Below are 13,700 nucleotides of genomic sequence, written 5' to 3'. Positions count from 1 at the left end.
CAAGAGAACAGTCTGTACTCATGATAAAACAGCCTTGTGGTGAAAAGAGCAAGGCTGTGACAAGTCTCTCATCATGTCCTAGGGGCACACCAAGGCCAGAATGGCAGAGAGGGTCACAGAGTTCAGCTTTGACTGTGCCACCAAAGATGGTTCAGCAAGACAAATAACTGACAAGATTGTTCAGCAAGTCAAATAAAAATATATAAATACCTGGAGGGAGATGCAAAGAAAACAGAGACAGGCTCTTTTCAGTGGTGCCCAGTGATAGGAAAGATGCAATGGGCATACACTGAAACATGGGAGATTGCCTCTGAACATCAGGAAACACTTTTTCACTGTGCAAGTGACCGAGCACTGGCACAGCTTGCCCAGAGAGGTTGTGGACTCTCCCACCTTGGAGATATTCAAAAACCATCTGGACATGGTCCTGGGCAACCAGCTCTGGTTGGCCCTGCTTGAGCAGGGGTTTGGACAAGATGACCTCCAGAGGTCCCTTCCAACCTCAACTGTTCTGTGATTCTGTGAAAAAATAATGAGTTATTTTGGGCTAGCTTTGAAGAGTAGCCTGAAGTTCTTATGACAAGATGTTCAGTAGTGTTAAACAGAGAGAGATTGGCAAAATTCCTAATCACTGTCTAGTTTCACAATAACTCTAAAGCATCAGAAGCCAGCCTAAACTATCAACAAAGGAAGCATCTCCATCTTCAGCCACTCATTCCAATCTCTGCACCTTCCCTCCCTTGGGTAACCAGAAAGCATTCATGCAGCTGTGCAGTCAGAAACGGCTTGGAAATATTTTTAGAAAAATGATTTTTTTGGCAGCAGCAGTTTCTAACTCAAAATAGGGTTCTGAGAAAGTTTAGGACAGAATTATGGGTAGAAAAAGGTCCTTCTAATTTCAGTGTGAAGTCATTTCTAAGTCACTCCTCAATTACCTTCAAGAGTTCAGATCAGCTTACAAATCAGTACCTGCCAGCAGCTCTCCATTGTAGCTGTTAATTCATGCTTTCGCATCTGTTACATTAGCATGCCAAAAGAACTTACAACCTCCTTGAAATTTCCTTCAGCATAGTTTGAGCATAATTGAATATTAAGAGATCAAAATTTAATTTTTGTATTTTCTTAACCAAATCTATTCAAATATGCCCTATGCAATAGCTCCCTTGGAGAATTAGGTGCAGAATAAGGTCAAAACTTTTACAACCAACCATTTCTGAGTGACATATAAACAAAGAAAGGTTGGAACCTTTTCTTTCTTTTAAAACATGAAAAGCCCAAAATGTTTCTAAGCAATTTAACATCCACTGGGCCATGCTGCCACCTGTCAGTCTGGTAACCCTTTTTTAGATTTATAAGGATAGCTGAAGAATAGTTGAGTTGAAAATATCCTTCATCTAACTATTTTTCATTCTAATTAGAAACATGTAGTCTAAACTTTGTCAAAGAGTAAAAAAAGAAACCTTTAGAATAAGTGCCTGAATAGGCAGTAAGGCTGCCTGTGCTGCCTAGGTGCACATTTATAAGAGCTTTCATTATACGGGGATCAAATCCTTTCGTTAAATATTCTCATTTAAAACCAATTTGCATAAATAAGGGCTCATTTCTCAAAGAGCGCGCTCATTCAAAGAAAATTAGATTTCACTTGGAAATGCACACAACTCCAAATTTCTCATCATGTTCTCAGGCTGTGCAAAACAGATTCATTTCCAAATGTGTCCTATATTGGTTCACAACCATTTTCCTCCCAGTTTCAGTACAGCCAACAAAGCTGTTACACACCAGAGCCTTTCTGAGCACACCAGTAGGTGCATCCACTTTCTGTATCAAAGCAAGACCTTGGCAGGCACCTACTCCTGCCTTGCTTTAGTTTCCAAAGGAAAGATGCACATGTGTTGTCCAGAAGGGAGCTGTGAAATGCTCCAGTCAGGTCCCTCATGATGGAGCAATCTGGATTTCCAGTCATTCTGAAACACATGCCTCATCCTCAGTCTGTACATAGACGGTGTCATATAAAGCCTACATCTCCACCCAGTTTGAAACAGTCATTTTGAGGACAGATGAATTGAGTCCCTCTGTTTCCCTTCTCACTTTCCTATATCAGCTTCTGCCCAAACTTCTGTGTATGGAAAAGATGTTCTGTTCACCTTCTTAAGCTTTTCCGATTACTCTACCAGCTGCTCAGGCATGCTCAGGGCCACCAATGAAATCTTTATCCAGTGTTGTTGGCATCAGAGGAAAGTATTAAGAAGTAAATGGTTTGCAAGGATTTATTGTTTATTTATTCTTGTTCCATTTAGATTTTTTAAAGTCTATAAAGCTTACTTGTCTCTCATTAGCAGGAGCCAGGTTCTGTCATTGACTCATCCAAAACAGTCTTCTCTGGGCTTAATAATGGCCGTTACAGTTAGGGTAATTCAGAGGCATTCACTGAGTGTGACAAGGGGCTGAACTGGCATTTTTCCATCTGACCAAAATGTTAACATAGCTTGAAACTCCATTAAAAAGGCCTGGGAAAGTCACAGATTTCCCAGAAGTGCAGCTCGAGTGTATTCTCAGCTGCAGCTGCTACTGTATTCAGCAAGGAGCCCCATAACCAAATCAATTTTATAGGCACTGTTTTGAGCACCACTTAAAGATGTAGTTGTCTGACACTTCTGAAAGGCTTTAGTTGCTTTGGATGAATTTTTCAGGAGTGGGTATCAGCTTCAGACTGATTTCTGGTTGTTTTTATTGTTTGTTTTGCTTTTGAGCTGAAACAGTTCAGCTACTACTGTGAATAATACACAAGTGAAACATTGCATTTTGATCAATTTTTAAAAAGAATGATTGCAACCATTTATGTTGAAGAACTCCAGGACTTCAGTGCTTTGAAGGCTTCATGTTTGGCAAGGAATCTGCTGCATAAAAATTCACCCAGATTTGGACAGGTTACAAGCCTCCAGATTACTATTTGTTTATGTATAGTACATAATGGCCAAATTTTGGCAGCTGAATTCTCTGAAGATTTCACATGCATGGCTCATCCTCTGTCCTTCCCTGGCTCCTACATACCACCTTTATAATGACTGCACCATCTCTGTAACGACTATACCATCTCTGTAATGGCTATAAACGTGTATTGGTGCTGTTAGTGCTAAGACTTTTCCTTAAGCACATTTTCTAGGGTTTTTTGAAAATGAAGTTTTTTCAAACTCTGAAACTATGAACAGATAAACTTTTTCTCATGTTGGCATAACTCCTCCCTGCTAACATGTCTAGTTTTTCCAATATGTTGGGGAAGTTCCAAGAAAATTATTTTCAAATGTTGATTTCCATTTGATGTTTTGACATAGCTTAAAATGCAAGATATGTACCATATCATCTGGGTTGGATAGCTGACTGGGTGATGGGATCTGTTTGTTTGTTTGTTTGTTTGTTTAAAATTAAATATACAGCGTTGCCCAGGCTTGTGAAATTGGGTGACAAAAGTTCATAGGTTCAGACTTGTTCCTCATTGAGCATGAAATTCATATTAACAGAAATATGTGAACTCTACCATCTATGTGATTTACTTTTTATACTATGATTAAAATATATTAATAAGAAACCAGGAAATAAAAATACTTTAGTGATTTATACCAGCTATGTAATCAACTACAGTTACAATCCTTCTAAAAATTTTTTTCCAGTTTATGATATGTTTGATATAATCTAAGTATCCAATTATGACATTAAAATTACTTTGTTGTCTATCTCACATGACATATTTACAATGCGTTACACACGTCTGATTTAAAATATTTTATTTGCAGTGACTTTCGCTAAATGCAATTCTTGTCATGCTTTTTCTTAACTAATTTGCTTTCTTATGTTTACTAACTGAATAATTGTCAGAGTATAATTAACACAGATGATGCATGTGCCTAGTTTTCAGGTTCAGGTTAAATTTATATTACTGCATATGGAAGTGCCTAATTAGATTGCCATCTGAAATGGTGAAGGAGTTACTATATTTTGAGTAAAGCCTTTTTCACAGACTTTTCTCTTATTCAGTGGTACTATAATGTTTTCATTAGTTGGCAGTTTCTAAAACGAGACTTTCATATTAAGCACATCAGGTTACGCACATCAGTGTTTACTGAGGTGGAAATATTTGTAAATTAGACACTAATCCCCAAAATATTTGGAGAGATCCTAAACTCTGTAGGCAAAAGTTTTATACTGGACCAATTAATATCATGATCCTAAATTTTCCAACTCTCTGCAGCTCTGAAATCCAAATTTATTTCATATGCCAGTGATTTATTTTCCAGTGACTCCTTTCTCTTTTGGCGATACTTGCAGACCTTGAAGAACTGGAACTTAGGATTCAGAAGATTTGGCAACAAAATGGAGTTGTTTGTTAGCAATAATCTGTGAGAGCTTTATGTGGCTATGTACTACTGTAAATGACAAGATGTATACCAAGTGTGACTTTGATACTTCATTTTAAACCAGTTATGAAGAACTAAGTATGGTTCTAACTATAACATTTAATTTATTGTGATATTTTACATTAATGCCAACAAAGTAGATCATGTGGAATAGGGAATATAAAATGGTGGTAATGGTCAGTTAAATAGTTAACTGTTGCTATACGAAAAGTGACATTGTGCACATCTTTCACAACGAATGACATTAAACAGTGAGAATGAAAATCATACTGATAAGTTTTGGCACAGAGAATTAATAAAAGAGAATGTATTTATACTAGTAGAAAATAAAAAGTTAGTGCGTCAATGCAATTACATTACTGATTTTGCTTAATATAGGTTGATAAGGCACCCCTTCCCTCTTCATGCCTTTTCATTATTGAGTAATTCCAATAAATTATTAAAGTGTTGATTATGTTCTGTAATTCAAATTACTGAATGTGAGCTAAAGAGGCATTCATAGATCTAGCCTACCAAGCAATGTTTTAATTCTAAATTTTCACTTCAAATTTATAAGCAGTGATATTGTGTTGTTCACATTAATACTGATTTATAATCTGATGTAATAAATAAATCACAGAAATGGATTAAGTTTCATATATTTTTTTAATTGAAAAAAAAACCCACCATATGTTCTTGAGAACAACTGACATTGCAATTACACGGATATTGCAATTGAGTCTTCAAGCTCTGTTATCTTTACTTGCCAACATTTCCCTACAGAATAACAAATATCAGGTACTTTTACTCAAGTAAAATGCACACTGAAATAATAGCAATTTTTTAATTGAGATTCCAAACCAAATGCACTCTTTCTCTATATTCATTTCTTCAGTAAGCGAATAGCTCATCTCACACATCTAAGAAAAAGAAATTCTCTATACATGACTAGGGAATTAGCAGAGCAGCTAATTACTTACACCCAAACAAATGTTTGACAAGACAGAACTCTTCAGCAATGTCTCAGTACTCAAAATCATGCTTTTAAAGCCCACATTAACTTTACTACATTGTGAATTTCATGTATGGAAGTTTATCATTATTCTGGAACTGTGCAACAGGAACATTTCCTGTATTATTCATGATGAGTGGTTTTTAAAACTATCTCTCAGAAATTTAAATTCTCTTTCAAAACAAACAAACATACAAACCAAGGCAATTTATTGAACAAGTGGGCATCTGTTCTGCTAAAACAGCCTCCCCCAATATGTTTGGTTTTTCCCTTTCAGTATGTTCCACAGTAGTTCTGGATGCTTCTTTTGCAATGCTTTGATTACTGTCACTCGTTTTGTGTAGTAATGTTTCTTTACTTACCGAGAATGAGTCTCTTAAAAGCAGACTTAACTGTGAGTTTGTTTGTTTTCTTTATTTAAAGGATGAAATATTGCAAGAAAGGCTTGCATGTGGCTTTATGGCCCGTTAAATCAGCTATGCCATCTGGATTTCTCTTTTGAGATTTTCTGTCCAGAGCCCTCAGTATATCTCAGGACACCATAGTGATGTAAGTAAATGTTATTTAAAGCATTGTTCTAATAACCTCTGTGTACACGGTGATGTGCCAGAGAAGTTGGGTACTTTTCTCCCGACTTTCTTTTGCTAAATCTTTAAGCGTCTATGGAGTAAATCTGAAAAAGCAATTGTGATTTAACTGTTCTTCTCAGCGGGGCTTGTTAGGGGACAAAACATTCCAGTACTATGCTCATACCTTTTTCAGTAGCTCAAGCTACACCTGAATCTCTCTACATATCACATTATAATATTATGCTGTGGTGAGGTACTTTTCTTGAGAATGAATGAAACATGGGAGGGAGCTACGGATATTTATCATGCCTGAATTTGCACAGCCTATTGCTGTCCGTAAACACCATCAATATGGAACTGATTTGTGTTCTGACTTTGAAAGAGTATCTACAGGAGATAATGTACATCTGTTAAACTTTTCCCAAAGAAATGCAAGACTTTGGCTTGAGATTCTTCAAAACTAAGGCACTCAACATTTTTTATTTGGTTTTGGAAATGTTGCCCAACACCCTCTGTGTATGCTGAATACCTGCATTTCTGCCTCTGTGCCACCGGTTCCCTCCAGTTTTATTGACTTCTTCCCATTCATCAAGGTGCTACAATTCCCCCATTTTGTAATGAGCTGTCATAGTGCAGCAACAAAGACGGGAAAGAAGCGTCTATCATGCCTATGATTTTTTTCCTTGATACCAATTAATTAGACAGAACCATGGACTGCAGAAGAAATGTTTAGAACTGAAGATATCTAAATGATCTCATCAGTGGAAAGTTGGATCCTTTGGTTGATGGTTTCTAATTTACACTGTAGCAGATGGATGGTGCTGAAGGTCACAATTACTGTATAAGGCCAACTTGTCTGTACAGTTTGAACTCCATGTAGATAACTGTCTCATTTATACAGAATGCTTGTAGTGAAAACCTTTTGTTCTTCTTTTAAATCTCTATTTTATGTTGGTAAATTATATCTCTGTGATGAAACAAAATCAGATTTCAGGTTATCCTCCATTTCATTCTTCATATTGAATCTGGAGCTCTCTAATTAGACTGAAGAATTTTGTTGCCATCAAAGAACCAAAAGGGTTTTGTTGCTTGCTTAGTTGTGAAAGATCTGAACTGAAAACTTTTTAGACATCCAGCCTAATAACAATAAAAATAGAATACGACTCCATATTTAACTAATAGATGAGAAACATTTTCTTTTAAGGCAAGAAAAAATCAGGTCAATTAACTTTTAAAATAGAACAAGCTAAAATTTTAAGAAATGTACAACTCACTAAAGTGACAGGAGCAAAAGTTTGTTAAAAATCAGTGAAATCACTGCCTGCTGCAGAGTGGCCCTTTAGCACAAATTGTGGGTGTATGTTTTCACAAAATCAGCTACTCAAAACAACTGCTATTGCATGATCCTTCTGAAAAATAAATTGCAAGGTAGAATACCCCATATTCAGTGAGGGATAAACTGTTTTGTGTATTGCAGGATAAAATCATGCAAATGAATAGATATCACATGGCACTTAACAAGCCGAAAATCCACACATTAGCTTCCTTTATGCTAATTTGTTTGTGTAGCTATATCCCATCATTCATGAGGCAGACTCCTGAATCAAAACATTTTAAAAACAAAAACCAAAACAAACCCCAAACAAAAAAAAACCCTTTCATTTGAAAATTCAGGACTGAATTACTTGGGCAATGTTTTGTATTGTTAGTGACTTGAAAGTGACATTAAGTTGGTACAGGGAGCATCAAGCAAATGAGCTATAGAATTTTGTGCTGTGGTCTTTCCAGTCTAGCTGGGGCTGTGAAGGTGGCTGAAAATACTTCCATCTGATGGATATTCACTGATTTTATTTTTTTTTAAATGAAGCTAGTTCATTTTCTAACAAATATCTACCTACATCATGGTCCATATCCCCTTACAGAGCTTGAAATTAAATTGTCTCCTAAATCCTCCTGTCCTTTTATTACCACCTCTGTAGGTCTGGTTATCTCTTTTAAGCTAACTACTCTCTTGAAGTCTAGAAAACTCTAGAGCTATGCTACTGATAGAGCCAAAATAATTCATTTCGGGGCCCTTTCAACAAGGCAAGTGCAATCAGTTGAAAAGTAGACTCTGGGAGCAAGTGCAAGCACACAGACTGGTGCAGCTGAACCCTCACCAAGGATCATTCAAAACCAAAAGAGTAACTGCAGAGATTGCTGCATGCTTTTTTGATCTAACACACACACACTCTTAAAAAGACTGAGGCTTGATTCTCTGAAAAATCCTTCTATTTCCTAGGCACTGAGATCGAGTAAGGCAGTATTAAACAAGCTCATTTCTTTGGCAATCTATTACTTTGTATTGCTTTGCTAAAATTTTGTGTTAGTGTCATAGATTTGCAGATGTCACTGAGCTGCAGTAAGTCAGCGAATGTGGCACAGTGCTGAATGATTCTCAGCCAGTTGTCTCGCATCTCGAATGCAGGGAAGAGAGAAAAAAGCATGTAGGTTTACGAAGCAAGGCTGACTATATAAACATACATATCATTAAGAGACTACAGTGAAAGACAGAAAGACATGCTCCATTCCTAGTGACTGTTAAGTATGATACGTTTGATGTGTCACCATCACATTCAATCTGATCTGTGTCAGTATGTAGTACCGAATCAGCTGTGAGATGTTATTATGTCTTATCTTATCCATTCTGAGCTACCTATGAATAATGATCTTTTCCCCCTTTGTTTTCTGCATTCTCTGTGTCCCCTGCAAGTCTCATTTGAGCAGCCTGCAGTTTTCTTCTTGGCTTCGTCCCACATGTCTCCCAGCATTGCAGAAATGGCCTCCCTGCTTCTTCTCTGCTTGAGCCCTGCATACCAACTCAGGATACTTAGAGATTTAACCCTGAGTGGGCCACCGTGACTCATCCAGGCTCCTGCTTAGAATAACAATGTGTCTGAATTAGAGATTCCTTTCTTACATCATAGTTACTTGCTCTTATATCATCATTAGCAATGTCAGCAATGTTCTGCTAACTGATTCCATTTTTCTTCATTCTCCAGTATACTACCAAATGGACAAACTAATAATGGTACAGTGTCAATAAAAAATTTATTGCCACTTTTCATTTATGTGAGAAGAAGTTTTTAACTTTAAATTTTATTTTCTGCATTAGAGGATATTTTCATTTCTGTGTGACTAGCTGAGCTGTGTGACATTTTAAGTATAACTTGTCCCAAAGTTAGGATTTAACATCTGTTTTTAGGGTACACATGGTGACATTTTAAGAAAAGAAACCTAACTCATTTGTGCAATTTGTATATCCACATGTGCATGTATTTTCTAAAGATTAGTGCATATTACTGATGATGTGTAGTCATTTTAGGAGCAAATACTAGGAGCAAATACTGGATTTATGTTTGTAATTGTGATAGTGGCCTAGACAGCATGCAAATTTGACCAGAAAAAATGCTGGCATAAGTTGGCATCTGTTCCTTAAGTATCAGAACTTTGTTCAACTACTTTATTTGTCAAAAACCACAAAAATATTGTTTGCTGTAACTGAACACAGACTGGAACACTGGGGGTGGCAGAATTTTTATACATATCTATGCTAATGAAATATGTCACATATTTGTGGTGAATGTGAAATTAGAAATAATTTTTGAAAAAACAAATTTTCTCATTGTGAACACTGGAGGCAAAAATTAGATTACAGTGTGGGATCTGGGAGGTATACTCCCTGATTGGGTGGGACCACAGTATGCACCAGATTTTCATCCAAAGATTTGTATGAACATACAGGTCCGTGGGCCAGAGGACAGCTGAGGCAGGTCACCTCACCCAGGCAATCAGGGAGGCACAGGGACCACAGCGCGTACTGCAAAGTACTGCTGTCCCACTATATGCAGAGAACTATATGAGGTGCCTGTATGTTTCATAGCATCCCACATCTAGAGGTCATAAAAGTAGTAAGACCTCTTGTATTCTGTGCCATATACAGTTCTGTAAACTGTTTCTAAGACTTTCTTCATGGAGAATTCTTGACTGTCTGTGTGAGAAGCCTAAAATATGGGGTGGTTGATACTCAGGGCCCTCAGGCAGTAAATTCCAGAGCTACATACATAATTACCAGAACATACTTTGTCAGGTGCTTTTGGTGAAATGAACCATAAAATGAGCCACATGATCAATACATGGCTTTAACACATTCAGATATGGGCTTTGTGAAAAATAGCAAACCATCATATTTTTATATATGTTGCAGAGACGCTTTGGTATAATCAAAATCTACTTCCTCAGAATATTGTCTTCTGCATTGTAATGCAGGAACAGAACTCCACCAGAACGCTCTCTGCATTGCTTTAGTGCTATTCGAAGTGCAAGGGACCGTGTATTCGGGAGCTTTGGTTTTCTGTCATGCAGGTCAGGTTCAGGAATCCTGAATCCTGGCAAGGATGAGCAGCCGAGGCATATAAATGTCAGGTAGTTGCTCAGAAGCCTGCTGCTCCAAGCATTGGCCTGGGATAAGGGAGAACTACGTGCTACCACCAATTACCTGAACCAGGCAGAATGGAGAGTGAGTTGGATTTAGCACACCGCAGATGTTCAGAAAGGTTGGAGTTCCCTGCTTCTGGCTGTACTATGATGAGCTGCCCCTCAAATAAGTGAAATCCCTTTAAAATGTGTACTGTCATGGTCATGGAATTTGTTCTTATTGTTTTTCTATTTACAGCCTAACGTCTATTTATTTCCAATTTATTTTCTTTTTTTCAGGCTCTAAAATACTCAGAGTATCAAGCATTATTGAATAAGCTATTTCTTATTTTAGTATATTTTATGTAAGCTGGAGCCCAAGGGGCATTACAGAGTTTAAAAATAAGTAACAGCAGAGGGAAGGAGAAAAATTATGTTGTAATAGATGAGGGAGAAAGGATAGAGATTTGAAGAGAGACAGAGGGGCAATGAAGCAGTGAGATACCGGAAGGCTGTTCCAGATGGCAGAAGCAGCAGTTGGGAAGGCTCTGGCACCAACAGTGGCAAGATTGCGGGCAGGGACAGTGAAGAACCGGGTGCTCTGCAGGGAGAGGAGGGAGAGAGAAATACAAGGTCAGGGAGGCAGTCTGGCTCAACTGCATGCAAAATTATAAAACCCAGGCTGCTGATACTCTGTCACCAAACCTTGTGCAGCTGATTTACGCCTCTGCAGAACTGTGTGAAATGATGACTGAAAGGTAGCAATCTTTCACCTCTGTGGCAGGCATCTTGCACTGGTCAGTGGAAGATGAGCAGGGCAGCAGTCGTTCAAGCCTGAGGGGATGCAGTTAGAGCGGGTCCTTGAGGAGAGATCTGCTCCTTATGTTTGTGGGCAGAATGGGATGAAACCTCTAGATTTAAGCAAAGATGTTTGTTGAGGTTTTTGAAGACAGTAATCGCCTTTTCAGGGAATCAGCTTTGAAGTTTGCTCTCGTATAAATAGCTTCGGCAAGAACACCATTGTGTTACACAGGTGATGGGACCAAACCCCTCTAGTAGGGTCATTTCCTCTTGGATGCTGTAAAAATACCATGTCTTGGTGATAAAAGACAGCTTTTTTAATTGTTTTTCTATAGGTCAGGCAATTGTAAAAGCCTTTTCAAATGTGCATACAAGAAGTTCCCTTATGTGAATTAAACAAGTGGTGTATTGTGCACAAAGTATGGGGAAAATCTCTTTGAAATGTCTGCAGAGGATTTTATGACGATAGTTCCATTGTCTGCAGCACGGTTTCACATAGATTAATCTACAACGCTCTGACTGCTTCACTCATGGCTTTTGCCAGAATACCACCAGAGACCTTTGAATGGAATCTGGGGTCAAGCTCTGCTGGGATCTTCATTCCATCACCAATGACCTGAGCAGCTGTGAATCCGGATCTGGGTGCCCAGCACATACAAACAGACCCATTATGTGCTATCCCCTCCTAGCTGCAAAACAGAAGCATTGAGTATGCTGTTCAAATGCCAAGACCATGAATGTGGTGAGGTTCTGTCCTGTGCCGTAAGCCCTGTCAGGCAGATGTCGGGCAGGGATGTGTGCCGAGCAGATGGATCATTCCTCTCCTGGCAAGACAGACTTGGGACTGAGAGCTAGCCCCAAAGTGCTAAAGACTCAAAGTGTTTAAAATTAACATCAGAATGTAGTCAGTGCCATACTATGTTGGACCAGTATGCTAATAGATTGTACTGTCCTACTTTATCTGACATATAAATATGCCTAATAAAAGATAGCTCAAAGAAGGCATGTTGCAGTAAGCAGCTGGGAAATAAGTCACCAAGAGGAAAAATTTCTTCCTAAACTTTTAATTTTTTTGTGTGTCTGAAACTCCTGATGATTTGGGAGAACTGGATCCTACAACACTCCAGATGCTGCAAGCTTTTTCCTTGATTTAAACAAGAGTTGGAGCAAGTGATTAATCTTTTTCCTCACATTTTCAGATACTCTTGTTTGCACATCTGTCTAATCATATTGCATAAAATGCTTAAGAACACAGAAGAGAGAGGGAAGGAAAGGTTGAAAATATTGATTGTGTACTTAATTATATTTAACTATTGAGAAACTATTTCTCATAAGGTAGATTTTGCATGTGGTATTTGTTGTGTACCCTTAGGGAGGATCTAAGTCAACCCAGATTCTGGGGATTGGCTATCACTTACTCAAACATTAATTCCACATTGTATTATTCTGGTAGTTCATCAACAGCAGTGATAAGAGGCATCCAGAAGCCTCAGTCTGATTTGTGATGTCAGTTCTGCTTTTTAAAATAAGAAAGCTCCTTATATAGAGACAACACTGTCATGTGCCTATGTATCCCATTTGAATACACAAACATGTTATTAGTGATATACTTGGGGGGGGGAAGCTATTATTGGTGTTCGGTAGCTTTCTTTTGGTTTAAACTACAGTTTAATATAGGTCTGAGATGCATTTACACTTAAGTAAAATGTATGTACAACAGGAAAAGTTTATAAAATATCAAGACCAAGTTGTCGTTTGAAGGCAACTGGATGTAGTTCAGTTGCCAAACCCTGATAATGTGTTTGGTTATTCATGTCCATGAGAATTGGCATTTCTCATTGACTTGACTAGCCCGAATAGTCTCACCACTCTTCATATGAAAACTGTAGGGTAAATGGTGGCAAATTTTCCCTCAACTCCCAGAGAATCAATTAAGCGGCATAGAGCACCACCCAGCACAAGATATGGCCAGTAATGACTACTGTGCACCATGCATTTCATACTCTGATTTAATTCCCTTTGCCACTGTAATTTAATTAATTTCACTTGGTCTTATTAATCTTCAGATAACATCTTGATATGGACGAGCATACAGCTTCATGGCATGCAACAGCTTTGTTCTAAGAGCCTCTTTGTGAACAGTTTTTGTCTCTTCCCTTGGTGGAAGTGGATGTGAACAGACGACGTTTAGGTGTCTGAATTCATCACTAATGTTACATCTATAATATTATCTTGTGAAAAAATGCATTCATACTTCTTTAAAATATGATACAAAGTCTAATCTTGCTTTTTCTCTAACTTTGAGGTTGACTTCGTCATTACCCACGGTGCTGTACCGCTGCCTGGAGACAGTGGTTCGGTGCCTTTGTGGCTTGAGAGGGTTTTGCGAGCTGTTGCTGTCTAACAGCGCTCTCTACTGATGAAGAGCAGAAAAAACAGTTCATTTTTGTGCTTTTCTACACACTTTTAATT

This window comes from Ciconia boyciana, chromosome 2, assembly GCF_034638445.1.
Source record: "Ciconia boyciana chromosome 2, ASM3463844v1, whole genome shotgun sequence".
Lineage (NCBI taxonomy): Eukaryota > Metazoa > Chordata > Aves > Ciconiiformes > Ciconiidae > Ciconia > Ciconia boyciana.
This window is presented reverse-complemented; position numbering follows the sequence as displayed.